This window comes from Amphiprion ocellaris, chromosome 11 (assembly GCF_022539595.1).
Source record: "Amphiprion ocellaris isolate individual 3 ecotype Okinawa chromosome 11, ASM2253959v1, whole genome shotgun sequence".
Taxonomy (NCBI): Eukaryota; Metazoa; Chordata; class Actinopteri; family Pomacentridae; genus Amphiprion; species Amphiprion ocellaris.
Window position 1 is genome coordinate 5499784 of NC_072776.1, and position 14351 is coordinate 5514134.

Here is a 14351-nt window from a genome sequence, read left to right on the forward strand (position 1 = left end):
AACCTTTTAGGTCTACAATGGAAGATTTTAGAGTAGAATATTACTCCAAGCCATCCTTTAGGTCTACATTTAAGGTGGAATACTTCTTTACACCAAGATTTTTTGGTCTACACTGAAGGATTTTAGGTGGAATTTTCCTTTGAATGAACTTTTTAAGTTTATGTTAAATGATGTTGGGTGGAATATACCATCAGACAAACCTCCAAGGTCTACAGTAGGGAATTTTAGGTGGAATATACCATTAAACTCACCTTTTAGGTCTACATTGGAGGATTTTAGGTGGAATTTTCTTCCAAACCATCTTTTAGTCTACATTTAAGGATGTTTAGGATGGTATATTCTTCCGAACCAACTTCTCAGGTCTACATTTCAGGTGGAATATTCCTCCATACTAACTTTTTTGGTCTACACTGAAGGGTTTTTTCTAAACCACCCTTTGGGGTCTATAGTTGAGGTTTTAGGTGGAATATTCCTTTTAACCAGCCCCTCAGGTCTCTTTGAGGATTTTGGATGGAATACTCGGTTAAACCAACATTTTAGGTGCATGTCCGAGGATTTTTGGTGGAATGTTCCTTTAAGGTGGATGTGTGATGACCTTGTAGGTGGAATACTTCCTGAAACCAACCTTTTAGGTCAACATTCAAAGATTTAAGGTGGAATATTCCTTTAAACCAACCTAAGTTTAATGTTTTGATCATTATCAAGTGAGAAACCTCAATCCAGACTCCTCATAATGACGTTTGAGATTTATGCTGCTTTTATTTGTTTAGTCCAGACTAAATGACAGAAATCCACAACTGTAATTTTATTTCAGGACTCGGTTATTAAATGTCAAAACAATCCATGTGACTCTAAAAACTCAACAGCTTTACAAACTCTAAGATTAAACTCTCCACAAGGATCCAAAATAAGTTGGACTTCTACATGAGAACTTTAATTATTCTTCATCTACTTCCTGAAAAGTTTGGTCAATAAAAAAGACAAAAACTAATATTTTCAGCTGAACTAAAGACAGACTGTGATTTTTCTGCTCACATGTTGTGTTGTTGTAAACTTCCTCTTTCAAATAAATAGCCGCCTAACCCCCTGGAAACCAGCGTTTGTCCTGTTTTTGTGTTGCTCCTCGGCGACCCTAGACAGCCGGGTCGTAATGTTTTTTGAGCAACACACCATACTATGACGTTTTTACAATTATGGTTCTACTATGGAACCAGTTTGACATGTTCAGGTGTTCTTTGTGTGAAAACTCAGAGATTTCAGGGATCAGAAGGTGGTTTTCAACTTTCTTTGTTAACTTTCTGCTTCAAGTTTAAACTAGATTTACTTCACTAAGCCAGCCCTCTGGACTTCCAGTAAGCTGTGTTCCTATTGGCTGTCCAGGTGGCTGATTGGTGTTATCAGGAACACCTGAGCAGTGTGTTCCTGCTTTGTTTAGCTGCAGACAAACATTTCCTCTGCTTCTCTTCACCACAGAACCGGGTTTGGCTCCATTGCTTTAGTTTGTGCTTTAGGCGTTGGCTTGCAGCTTCCAGCAGTAAAATAGACTTTAATGTGTTTCTTGGTGTGTTTTAGGGCTTTGTACTGGATAGTTGTCTTGGTAAATGTGGTTCTTTAGCCACAGTTAGCACATGGTGCTAACATGTGCAGTGATTAGTGGATTTGGTGCAGGTGAGTTGTATCTTTATCTTGGCTGTAGTGAGTCTTCAGAGGTTTTTGCTCAGACACATTCTGTATTCTTGTAGTGAACCAAGGTTGGTTGTCCAGAAGGTAAGAGTTCCTGTCCTGATTCTCTGTTCTCAGAGGTTCTCTGGTAGGCTGCAGGAGACTTTAGCGTTTGGGTTGTGCTAGTTTGGTTTTTGTATGGTTTCATTTGGACGACTATCTTGAGGCCCCTCCATGTGGTTTAGTGAGGTTTTCTGGAACAGTTCTACAAAGCAACCTGCAGCAGAAGAGACTTTGAGAGTTTTTAGGAAGTTCTGGAGAGCAGACTTTAGAGCAGCAGAAACATTTGTCAGCAATTTGAGCAGGAGAAGGTGAGCTTCAGAGTAGAAATGAGGCGGAAACCTTCTTGACCCATGTGGTGAGGTCCTGTACCAAGAGTTTGAGCAGGTTGTGAAGAGTCTGTAGTTCTTTGGTCTGAAAGCACAAGAAGAGTCGACTCATTAAAGGAGAAAACAGGAGATATTGCTGCTTCTTCTGTTGCTCTGCAGTTTCCTTAGACTGAATATCAAGTTTATATTTTAAATGATTTACCCTGTGAGCCCAAGAAGACTTCAATAAACTCCCTCCATCCCCTGGACACAACACACTTTATTACCATGTTAAATCTAGTTTTTCTGTTTGCTTGTTTAGTTTTGTCATCTGTGTGAAAGGTGCTAAACAAATAAAGTTGAATTGATAAACTGAAGAATTGACTAACTCATGATTGTGACAACAGAAGTATTTTCGTTGTGATTTAAGGGTTTGTTTCATTTTTAAGGTTGGGGGTAAAATCTTGACAGAAAAAAAGATTAAAGAAATAAACTACATTAAAAAAGCAATTAAATCAAAGGGAAAAAAACATTTAATACAATAAAACTTTTAAAAAGAAAATTAAACAGAATACAATTAAATTATATTAAATAAAATATTTAATTAGATAATTAAATAGAAGATTAAAACATGTAATTATGAAATTAAACAACATTTTTTAAACTAAAATTTTAAACATTAAAGACGAAATATTTTAGATGATTGAACATTTACAAAATACAGTTAAACAAGAAGAATATTAAACATTTAAAAAAATACAAAACATTTAATTAGATTAGTAAACCTTTAAAAAGACTAAATATTTAATTAAAAAATTAAATGTTTAATTAGAAAATTAAATCTTAAAGTCAATAAAACTTTAAATAGGAATTAAACAGAAAATACAATGAAGCATTTAAAAAGAAAATTAAACATTAAAAGGTGGTAAAACATTTAAAAAGAAAAACCTTAAAGATTTAATCGAAACATTAAATATTGGGAAAGAAAAAAAACTCAAACAAGCTGATAAAACATTTGAAAAAACAACATTAAAAAGACAAAACATTTGGAAATCAAATCAGACAATAGAAAAGAATAAAAGGTGAGAAAAGAGAAAAACTAAACATTTAAGAAGAATCAAACTAAAGACAAAACATTTGAAAAGACATCAGTTAGACTTTAGAAGATCAAATTAAACAGAAGAGACAATAAAACGATCAAAACGAGCAAAAACAGATAAAGGTCTTCAAGTGTTTTCTAGTCTGAAATGAAAACATCAAGTTGTTTCTTCAAACATTTCCTCTTTCTATGTTCTTGGTTTGATTGCGGACAGATTTACTAAGAACTCATTTCAGAAAACTGCTTTACAGATAAAGTCTACTAGTAGTTGAAGGCATTTATCAAACTAATGTTACCTTCTGATCTCCACAAACTTTACTGTTCAGTGAAGAGAATCAAAGTTTGTAAAAAACCCACACGTGAAGGTCTGAGAAGAACTCAGATGGATGGTCTAAATGTGAAATCAAGACTCATGGTCACAAGTTTTAAGGCTTCTGTTAACCAGAAAGTTCAAACTAACAGAGAAGTACTGAGAAACTTTTAAAACTTCAGTCCTCAGACTGTCTGAAGGTTCAAACTAACAGAGAACTACTCAGGAACTTTTAGGATTTCAGTCCTCAGACTGTCTAAAGGTTCAAACTAACAGAGAACTACTCAAGAACTTTGAAGATTTCAGTCCTCAGACTGTCTGAAAGTTGAATCTAACAGAGATCTAATGTGGGACTTAGAAAATTTCAGCCCTCAGACTGTCTGAAGGTTCAAACTCACAGAGAACTACTCAAGAACTTAGAAAATATCAGCCCTCAGACTGTCTGAAGGTTCAGACTCACAGAGAACTACTCAAGAACTTAGAAAATTTCAGCCCTCAGACTGTGTGAAAGCTCAGGTCCTGAGGACTCGGGAGGTGTGGAGGCTTTGGAAAGTCTTGGAACTGAGGGTTCCACCCTCCAGCACAAAGGCTGAAGTCCAACCTCCTGAGAAAAACGGTCAAGTCGAGACTCAAGTTAAAAAAAACTCGAAAATGGCAAAAAATAGATGATAAATGCGCAAAAACCAGAAGAATTAGTATCTGAGCGTGTAGCTCAGGGGGATAAGAAGAGGACTACCAACTGGAAGGTAGCTGGTTCGAGACCCGCCACCGGCATGTTTATTTCTTTGTCTTTGTCAGGACTTTGATAAAATTTAAGAAGGGACTGGTCTTGAACCAGCGACCTGCAGCTCCATAGGCAAATCCTTAACTCACTGAGCTACAGATCAGATAAAAAGAAATAAATTCGTCGTCCCTTTGACATCGTAGTTCATGAAGTGACCACATGGGCGGAGCCAAGGCGGAGTCTGGGTGGAGTCAGGGCGGAGAGTAGGCGGGGAGGTGGGTGGCGGCCTCCCCCCTCTACTCCCCCACCTCCCCCCACCACCCACCACACCTTCCCCCGCCCGACGAGTTCCTCGAGTCGCCACGAGTTCTTCGAGTCACCACAGGTTTTCCCGAGTTTCTGGAGTTTCCACCAGGTCGGAGGCAGAACAAGTTGTCATGAAGAGGTGTTGAAGTCGGCCAGGATGGACTGACTTTTTACAGCAACTAGAAGGAAGACCACTAGAAGAGCAGGTCTTTAACCACCATCCATAAAATCCATGGAGTCGCTTCAGAGAAATGAAGGGAGGTCAACTTTTATCAACCTCTGTCCAGATGTTCAACTTGATATCTTTACTTGGAGATTTTTAGCACCACAAACCTTTAGTATCACACTTTATTATCATTTATTAGGACTTTAATGGAATCCACCAGCAGATTTAGTTTTTGTTGACAAACTTTATTCTTAGTATTTAAAACGCTTCCTTCCATTTGACCTCATGTTTATTAGTTTTAGTGGAGACAGTTATTTTAGTTGTCGATTAGTCTCTTAAAAAACAAATAATAAATTGGATTAGTCAAGAGGATTAAATAGCTTACTTTGTTATATTTTAAATATGACAAAAAAATATAAAAATGAAGCGTCTTGAGACAATTTTACCTGTAATTGGAGTTATATAAATAAAATCGAATTAAAATTGTATGTATCTTGTAATGTTGGAGTAATTCAGCCATATATGTTGAAAAACACATTTTCTTTGTCCATTAATCTGTTCATTGTTTTCTCCAGTAATTCATCTCTTGTTTTGGTTTATAAAATATCAGACCCAAATATATTCAGTTTACTGTCATAAAAATCAAAAAGATTTACATTCATTATGCAGGAATCAGACAGTTTTTCACTTTTTATCTTAGTTTAGTCAGAAAGATAGTTGATAATGTGTGAATTGTTGCAGCTTGTGAGCCGTAAAAGGTTTTAATCTTTGGGGCCGAGTGTCAAAAAACATTTAGAAACCAACATCAACAAAACACTCAACAAAGATTTGAACATCATTAAAGGGAAATCCAACTTTTGCATGACAATGTCTAATTAAAGGACATTTATTTCCAATGTAAATGTGTGATATTCATCCTCTGGAGCTTTCTCTTCACATCGTCTTCCACCTGGACTGGTTTGGTTGGGAGCATGTGCAACAAACATTTGAAAAACTGCACTTTAACATCAATGAATGACACTGAAGTTTAATCTCTACATAAATGAGACTGAGTCTGGATGTGCTGCTCTGTCATTAACTCCTAAGTTTAGGGAAAGTTCAAACAAAACAGGACAGTTGAGATCAGACTTGAGAATGAGCTTATTTTCTAACAAACACCTCAGACTTTCTGAGCTTCAGCACCTCTAGCAAGATATTTTAACAACAAGCAACTCAAGAGATCCAGAAGTTGGAGAGAGTTAGCTTTAGCTGAGCCAAAGAACATGTGGGACGCTAACCTAGCAAACATTTCAGACTTTTCTCTGTGAATTCTGAGAAATAATTTACTATTTAATGACAGAGCTACACATCTTAACTCAGTCTCATTAAAACAGACTCTAATTCAGTGTCATCCATCCATATTAAAGTGCAGTTACCCAAAATGTTTGTTGCATGAGCTCCAACAAACCTGTCCAGGTAGAAGGCCACTTTGACAAACAGGAAGTGGAAGATTCCAAGCAGATTTATAGAAGGGGGAACTGGACTGTACTAAGTGTGGTCGAGTATAGAGGGGTATTTTGTGGGTTTTTAAGGCTGATAATGATTATTAGTGAGACATTTGGAGTAGATATTTATTTGCAGTAAATGAAAGTATTTAAAATCTTGGAGTTAAACTTAGAAGAACACAAACTCTAACAGAAAACTTTGTTGATACGTTTTTGTTTTGTTTACAGATGTTAAGTTAAAGGAGTTTTATTGGTGACATATAACCAATCAAATCACTCCAGAAGACAGAGCAACCACAGGTAGATAAATGTTCAGAGCCAAAGTAGCGCAATTTTTAAATTGATTTATTACCGTAAATCAGTAAAAAATAAAATACTGATAATCAGTAAATCAGTCAGCCCACAATTACTACAATTCTACAATGTATGTCTCTTTCCTTTGACTTGTTATTTGTACAATATACGATGTATATGATGGCGTTTTTTCATACCAAAGGCTATACTATGATGTTTTCTAAGACACATACGATGCTACTCAGCTGCATGCCTTCATCCACCCGGCCTCCGTTGACTCGTTCCGCCTGCCGTCTCTGGAGCTGAAGCTGGATTGGAACAGACCAAAGTACAGTCCAATCACGATGCCAGCTGCCTCTCAAAAGGCTCCTTCATCTGGCAGGTGGCAGCACTTCTTCTGAGGGGAAGCTGAGCTGGTCCAGCAGAACTTTGCAGATGTGTTCCAGTGGTTGGTGGATGTGTGGGGAGATAGAGAGGGACCTTTGAATTGTTCAGAAAGGAAAACAGAGAACCCATTGGTAGTTTTAGTTTAGGGTGCTACTGCGGTGTGTTTTTGGGTTTTAAGAGGTGACTGGGAAGACTTTTTTTTGTATTGATTATCTTTTACTTTGTTCCTGGTTGGAATGTCCATCAATGTCAACATGAAGTTCACTTTTAGTTCTACTGATTTATTTTTATTTTACTAACACCCATTTGTTTTTAACCCCCTCACATGTTGTGTTGTTGTAAACATACTCTTTCAAATAAATACTCGTCTAACCCTCTGGAAACCAGTGTTTGGACTGTTTTTGTGTTGCTCCTCACCTACTGACAGCTGTGGACTAATGGCTATACTGTGACGTTTTTAGAGCGACATGCTATACTATGACGTTTTTAGAGCGACATGCTATAATATGACGTTTTTAGAGCGACATGCTATACTATGACGTTTTTTGAGCGACATGCTATAATATGACGTTTTTAGAGCGACATGCTATAATATGACGTTTTTAGAGCGACATGCTATACTGTGACATTTTTAGAGCGACATGCTATACTATGACGTTTTTTGAGCGACATGCTATACTATGACGTTTTTAAAGCGACATGCTATACTATGACATTTTTAGAGCGACATGCTATACTATGACGTTTTTTCAGCGACATGCTAAACTATGACGTTTTTTGAGCAACATGCTATACTATGATGTTTTTAAAGCGACATGCTATACTATGACATTTTTTGGGCGACATGCTATACTGTGACGTTTTTTGGGTGACATGCTATACTATGACGTTTGTTGGACCAAAGGCTAAACTATGACAGTTTTTGGACTAAAGGCTAAACTATGATGTTTTTTGGATGACATGCTATACTATGATGTTTTCTGAACCAAAGGCTAAACTATGACGTTTTTTGGATGACATGCTATACTGTGACATTTTTTTGGACGACATGCTATACTATGACGTTTTTTGAGCGACATGCTATAATATGATGTTTTTAGAGCGACATGCTATACTATGACATTTTTAGAGCGACATGCTATACTATGACGTTTTTTGAGCGACATGCTAAACTATGACGTTTTTTGAGCGACATGCTAAACTATGAAGTTTTTTGAGCAACATGCTATAATATGATGTTTTTAGAGCGACATGCTATACTATGACATTTTTTGGGCGACATGCTATACTGTGACGTTTTTTGGGTGACATGCTATACTATGACGTTTGTTGGACCAAAGGCTAAACTATGACAGTTTTTGGACTAAAGGCTAAACTATGACGTTTTCTGGACCAAAGGTTAAACTATGACGTTTTTTGGATGACATGCTATCCTATGACGTTTTTAGAGTGACATGCTAAACTATGACGTTTTTTGGATGACATGCTATACTGTGACATTTTTTTGGACGACATGCTATACTATGATGTTTTTAGAGTGACATGCTATACTATGACATTTTTTGAGCGACATGCTAAACTATGACGTTTTTTGGATGACACGCTATACTACAGGCTTTTTTAATTGACATATTACTATGACGTTTTTTTTGTTTTAGTTTTTTTGTTATTTTTTAACAACATATAAGAATTTGAACAGTTTTAAAAATTACTATACTTTTACTTGTGCAATGAAATATTATTCTATGGCATTTTTTTAGACGACATATTATACTCTGATGTTTTCTTGAAAAACATGCTATTTTGACAATATACTGCACTATGACTTTTTTGAACCACATATCATACATGACAATTTTAGGCAACATCCTATCATTTTGCGCATTTTGAACCACATAATAATCTATGGGGGGTTTTTTGCCGACAAGCTATACTATGAACTACAGGCCATACTATGTTATTCTTGAAAAGTATACTATACTTTGACATTTTCTGAACTACATCCTATACTATGGCATTATACACAGAGTGCTTTGGTTACATGTTGATTTATAATCTAGATTTTTTTCTGTTTTGTTTTTTGATGGGATTACCACAGACCTGAGCGTGAACACCTTTGACACCCACCTGAGGGAGACGCTGCCTAAGATCTCAAGGCTGCTTGGTCGTGGTCTTTCTGGTCCTGCTCCAGAACGCCTTCATCAACTATGTCTTCTTTTGAAGAGGCCCTCAGATGCTGCAATCTCTGACCTTCAGGAGGAACTGCTACTTTCACTCTGTAACGAGACGGCGGTTATTTTAAAGACCCAGCTCCTGGCGGCTTTGAGTGAAAATTTAACATCCATCAAAACGGAACTACAGACAGTTAAATCTGAGTTGTCGATCAGTATTTCAAACATCAAGTTTGACCCGGCTGGAAACTTCGGAAACTTCACTCTCCACATCACCGACGACATCGTCCCACACCAAAGCAGAGCACCTGTCTGCTGAACTTTTAAAAGTGGACTATAAATGTGAAGAATGTGAGCAGCAGCAGACTGTGAACAGCGGAACAGATGTGATCAGAAAGAAGTCATTTTCTTTTTTCTTTTCTTTCTGGTTGACTTGATGCTGTCAGATGCAGATGTTGGAGCTGATTCTGATCTTTCAGGATAAAAAGCTGCTTTTCCTTCATAGACTTTTCAGGAAATTATTCTCTCAGGTTTTCTCTGCTATTTATATTTTTATTATCTGTGATTATTTCATTATTTCATTATTGTAAAATAAAGTTTGAGGCATGAAGACTCATTTAGTTATTTTATTACTGAAATCTTTGACGTAGCAGAACTAAACTTCCATTTTCCTTCGTGTACTTCTGATACTAGAACTAAACGTATCTTCAACACGGATCATCTGGTTTTAATTAATCAGCAGCAACATCACAACAACAAATGAGACAATTTTCAACAAATTCATGAAACTGATGTCATTTAAAACTATCAGTCGGTTTAAGTGTCAAATTAAAGCTGATTACTGACAGCTAGAACATTAACGTTACTGTTTTAATCACATTTAAGTTTCCTGAACGTTACAATAACGTTAACCAGCCAGTTTTATGAACTTAATGCACTACATTACAGTAACACAACACACTTCAGCTGTTTACATGAAACTCAACACAAACATCGTTAGCTTAATGCTACGTTAGCTTTAATCAGGCTAGGACTGAGCAGCTAGCTCGGTTAGCATCGCTAACATTAAAGCTAATATTTACTATGCTAACTTTCTTCTCTGGTCAACACACACTGATATAAACTCCACCAACATCTGGAGTGCATGGCACACATTATATCTGACACTAAAGCTGCATATAAAGTGCACTAAAAGCGGTACCGATACGAAAATAAACATTTACTTACCGAACTATCAGAGTCCTTTCAGTGTCTGCTGGTAGAATCAGCCGAAGGTAGAAAACTGGTTCAAACAAGCCAACGGGCAGGAAAACTGTCTGTGGAAAATGTTCTGCTGCTCCACCGATAAATAAACCAACAGTTATTATATCAGAATTAATCCAAACGAGGAGAGCAGAGTCTCTGCTGCCTCCTCCATAGAACCTGTCAATCATTCCAGACCGGACTGTCAATCAAGTAGTCCCGCCTCCTGGCTTCGCAAAACTTTAATGCTCTATTTTTAAAAAAAAAAAAATCAATATTGATTTATTTTAAGATCGGCCACCTGATCTCTCATTTTGACCATGAAAACTAACGAAAAAAAATTATATACAGTCTATGCACCGTACGCCACACTTGCTGATGACCACTTCCGGTCTCAGAAAATGAAAAAATGGACCTTTTTTCTTTTCTGTCTCTTACTGATTTTACTTTTTTGTTATTCTAAATATAAAATGAAAGTCAAAGCATTTTTTAAAATTTCGTATATCCATTTTTGATCTTGAAAAGGAAAAATGCCTTGTATTTCAATTTTAATTGTACTCGTTTTTTTGTTTTTCAATACCCGTTTCAGAACGGAAAATCCAATTGCCAAAATATACACGGACTGTTTATGTGCGTCCTCAAAATAGTAATGATAATAATAATGATTTTATTTATATAGCACCCTTTAAAAATAACAGGCAAGCAAAAAAAAGCAACAAGAAAAGAGGACACCCAAGGAGACAGTATTACAATAGAAAGCCAGTGAGGCCAAACAGGAAGAAAAGAAGAAAAAGGAGAAACAAAGAAAAAAACAAAACAAAAGCACAAAGTGGAGAAGGAGAGTAAAATATGCAAAATACAGACTATCCATGTAAATAAATCAATAAAACAAACACTGATTGATACAAATAAGATGACAAAAGCATCAGAAAAGCCATAGCACAGAGTAAAAGAGAAGACATTACATAAATGTGAATTAGAAGAAGACATGTTACTCCAAAGCTGAAAGGCCCCGATGACAAACATGTTGTCACTCAAAGAATTAAGCCTGGAATTGTTAAAAAGGCCCCACCTGAGGCTCTAAAGCTGCAAACTGGCTTGTATGGGGTCAGTATTTCTCTTACATAACTTGCAATCAAACAATGATGATCTTTAAACGATCAAACATTCTTAAAAACAATTCAAAAATAAACAGATAGCCAGTGGATGGAAGCCAGCATTGTGTTAATGTGATATTGTCTGTTTGAACTAGTAACTTTGGGTTGGTAGGTCCTTGCATCCACCATGGATGTCTTTCCCCAAAAGCTTATCTTGGTACACGTTAGACGATACATACAGTCCATAGAAGCATGACAGTAGTGTTACTTTTTAGCATGATATTTTGCAGATATTGTTCAAGCAGAGGTCAAAAGCCTCAGTTTGTGTGTCTTTAGATCTCAGCAACAACTCAAGTCAACTTTATGTCTTTTGCTTGTTTTACTTGTTCATCTTTTCTATTAATCATCTTGATGCACCTGAACGCATCATCAGGGATGTTTCCTGGAATCATTTGCTGTTTTGGTTCTTCTGGCATCACATGATGTCACCCAGCAAACAGGTAGCATTCCCTACAAGTTCTAACAACATTTTAAGGATAACTTAACTGGAAAGCCTCAGACTGCAGAATGTGTGTTTTTGTGAAACATTCTTGAAATGTGATATATGAACAAAAAGTAATGCATTTTTTCCTGCTATATTCTGAGGATGTTGTTGAGGAAACACATTATAGAACATCCTTCCAGAAAACATTCCAGTGAAGTTACATCATAACAAAGGCAGGATGTTGTTTAAGATTAACCTCTTTAGGATGTCTTTGGAGAGGTTTTTCCTGTTCTAGGAACCAGAAAAAAACTTCCAGCTGGAAACATTTGCAGAAGTTTCTCGGAATACTTGTACAAAAAACAATCTATCTCTCTCTCTCTTAATTTCTTTTAGCATAGCCAGGCAAAATATTAAAGAAATCCCAAAGAAGCCATTAAAAAGTTAAAATTGATTGGTTCCATCAAAATACATACAGAATTTTGAGTGTTGGGTCATTTTGGTACCAGTGATCCACTAATATTTGTTGCCGTGCTTCGTGTCTATATAAAGTCAGAACATTTGAAAGTTCTTCAGAGACAAAAATGGCTAAAACTAGGAAGCTAACGCAGGAAACACAGCTGAAGATACAGATTCTCAGGCAGGAAGGGTTCAGCTGCTGCCAGATAGCCAGGAAGTGCAGATGCAGTCCTTCAGCAGTTTGTGCCATTCTAGAAACCCACATGCTCCATTCTGCACATGCTCTGTTCCGTCAAGGTCAAAACTGGATGTTTCAACAAGATAATGCCTTTGCCACACATCCAGGGTCAGTAGAACTTGGCTGCAGGAGCACAGTATCCAGGTCTTAGAGTGGCCAGCTCAATCCCCGGACATGAGCTCCATTGAAACCAAAGAATTTAGAAGACTTAAAAGCAGTAATTCAAGAAGAATGGGACCAGATTACCCCTCAACAGTGTGAAAGGCATGTGGGGAACATGCCAGCCAGGATTAGAGCTCTACTGTGTGCTAATGGCAGGACTTTGATACCAACAATGTCGAGAACTGACATATCGAAATTGTCAAGAATTTAGCTTTGTTTGTTTTGGTTTTTTTTGCAAACAATTAACAAAAAATATTATCATTTGTATTTGTGTCTGTCTACTGCAGCCACACCTTTTGAAACACGAAAAAGATTTTTCCACAAATATCAGCCAACATTATGACCACTGACAGACGACGTGAACAACATTGATCATAGTGGTACTATGTGGTGTTCTGCTGGAAAATCTTGAATTTTTGCGTCCGTGTTGATGAGACTTGATGAGACACCAAAATAAACGTTGTCCCAGAACAAACACAGTCCTTCATGCAAACAACAATCCCAAATGTCACTGGTCTACCCCTGCCAGAAAATGCAACGTCTTGAGAAACATAACAATCACCCAAGATGTCGATTTGACCTCCAAACTTCCAAGACTCCATTCTGATCAAGCATTAACATGCTGCAGTGGAACAAGTTTGAGTCCCAGACGCCTCACTGCACAACCCAGAGCACCCAAAGGATCCACTGCCAACGTCCTGGTGCCAGACCTCATAGAACACCCTGAGAGGTCCTCTGGTCCAGGCCGGTGGCAGGTGGCCATAATGTTATGCCTGATCAGTGTATATATAAGATCTGGTTTGTATCCAGGTAATTCAACGCCACCCACTTGTATCTGTTGCATAACATACTGAAATGTCTGTCAAAACTCAGCTATAAATGTGACTCAGGTGGATCAGAAACCTGTTAGATAACTGAATCTTATAAAAACCTTTTTCAGTCACAGAATGTAATTCAGGACTTTGCAGAACCATTAATACACCTACTGATGTCCTGTCTGCTGCCCACAGCCGGCTGTGTGTCGGATTCTTTCTTATCTTTGCCTTTAATAAACACCTGCAGCATCACACAGCAGCAGGAACGATGAGCGCTTGTTTAAACTGAGACTGATGTGCGCATTTATGGCTCAGCAGTGGTAAATTCATTAACACAGAATTTGATTATGTCCTGCGTTACTCCACACATCTAACAGATCAGCTGTTGCACACAGATTCCAGGTTTTTACAGTGAATTTATTTGTATTAAAGCTTCTCAAAAAATTACGTTATGTTGCCTTTTAGCAGCTCAAATCCACCTTAACAATACACACATGGGCCCTGGCAAGTGATAACAACTATGCCTGTGCTACATGCTTAAGAAAAAATATGACATAATCTAGTTATTCGAATTATAATCAACTTTTTTTTTCATTCATCAATTTCCTTTGTTGCAGACTCTCTCATATTGTCCTTCAAATTGTTCCAGATCTTTAAAGAAGATCCAAAAGAGACATATGTAAGATTTTTGTCAAAATCTGGACCATTCCCAGTATGTCACCTCTGATGGTGCCTCATATGCTCATAATCCTGTAAATAGCCTCATACCTGCTGAGTCAGGCGCTTGTACTCATGACATGCTGGTAAGCACATGTGACATAAGGAGCTGAATTTGTAAATTATTTAGCAGTTATTCACATAAAGTTAAGTATGATAATTATGCCTT

The 14351-nt window shown here is 37.1% G+C and overlaps 1 long non-coding RNA gene across 2 annotated transcripts; it reads right to left on the reverse strand.

The window, feature by feature from the left end:
- Positions 1-187: 187 nt before the first annotated feature.
- Positions 188-10385, reverse strand: LOC129349990 (uncharacterized). 2 transcript variants are annotated; one of them, XR_008603175.1, is made up of 4 exons: positions 10199-10385; positions 8928-9076; positions 6647-6893; positions 188-2136 (listed from the first exon to the last, which is right to left on the reverse strand). It is a non-coding gene; the product is annotated as an uncharacterized LOC129349990 (long non-coding RNA). The 2 variants fall into 2 exon arrangements; XR_008603174.1 differs by lacking the exon at positions 188-2136 and having other exon boundaries at positions 4568-6893.
- Positions 10386-14351: the final 3966 nt, after the last annotated feature.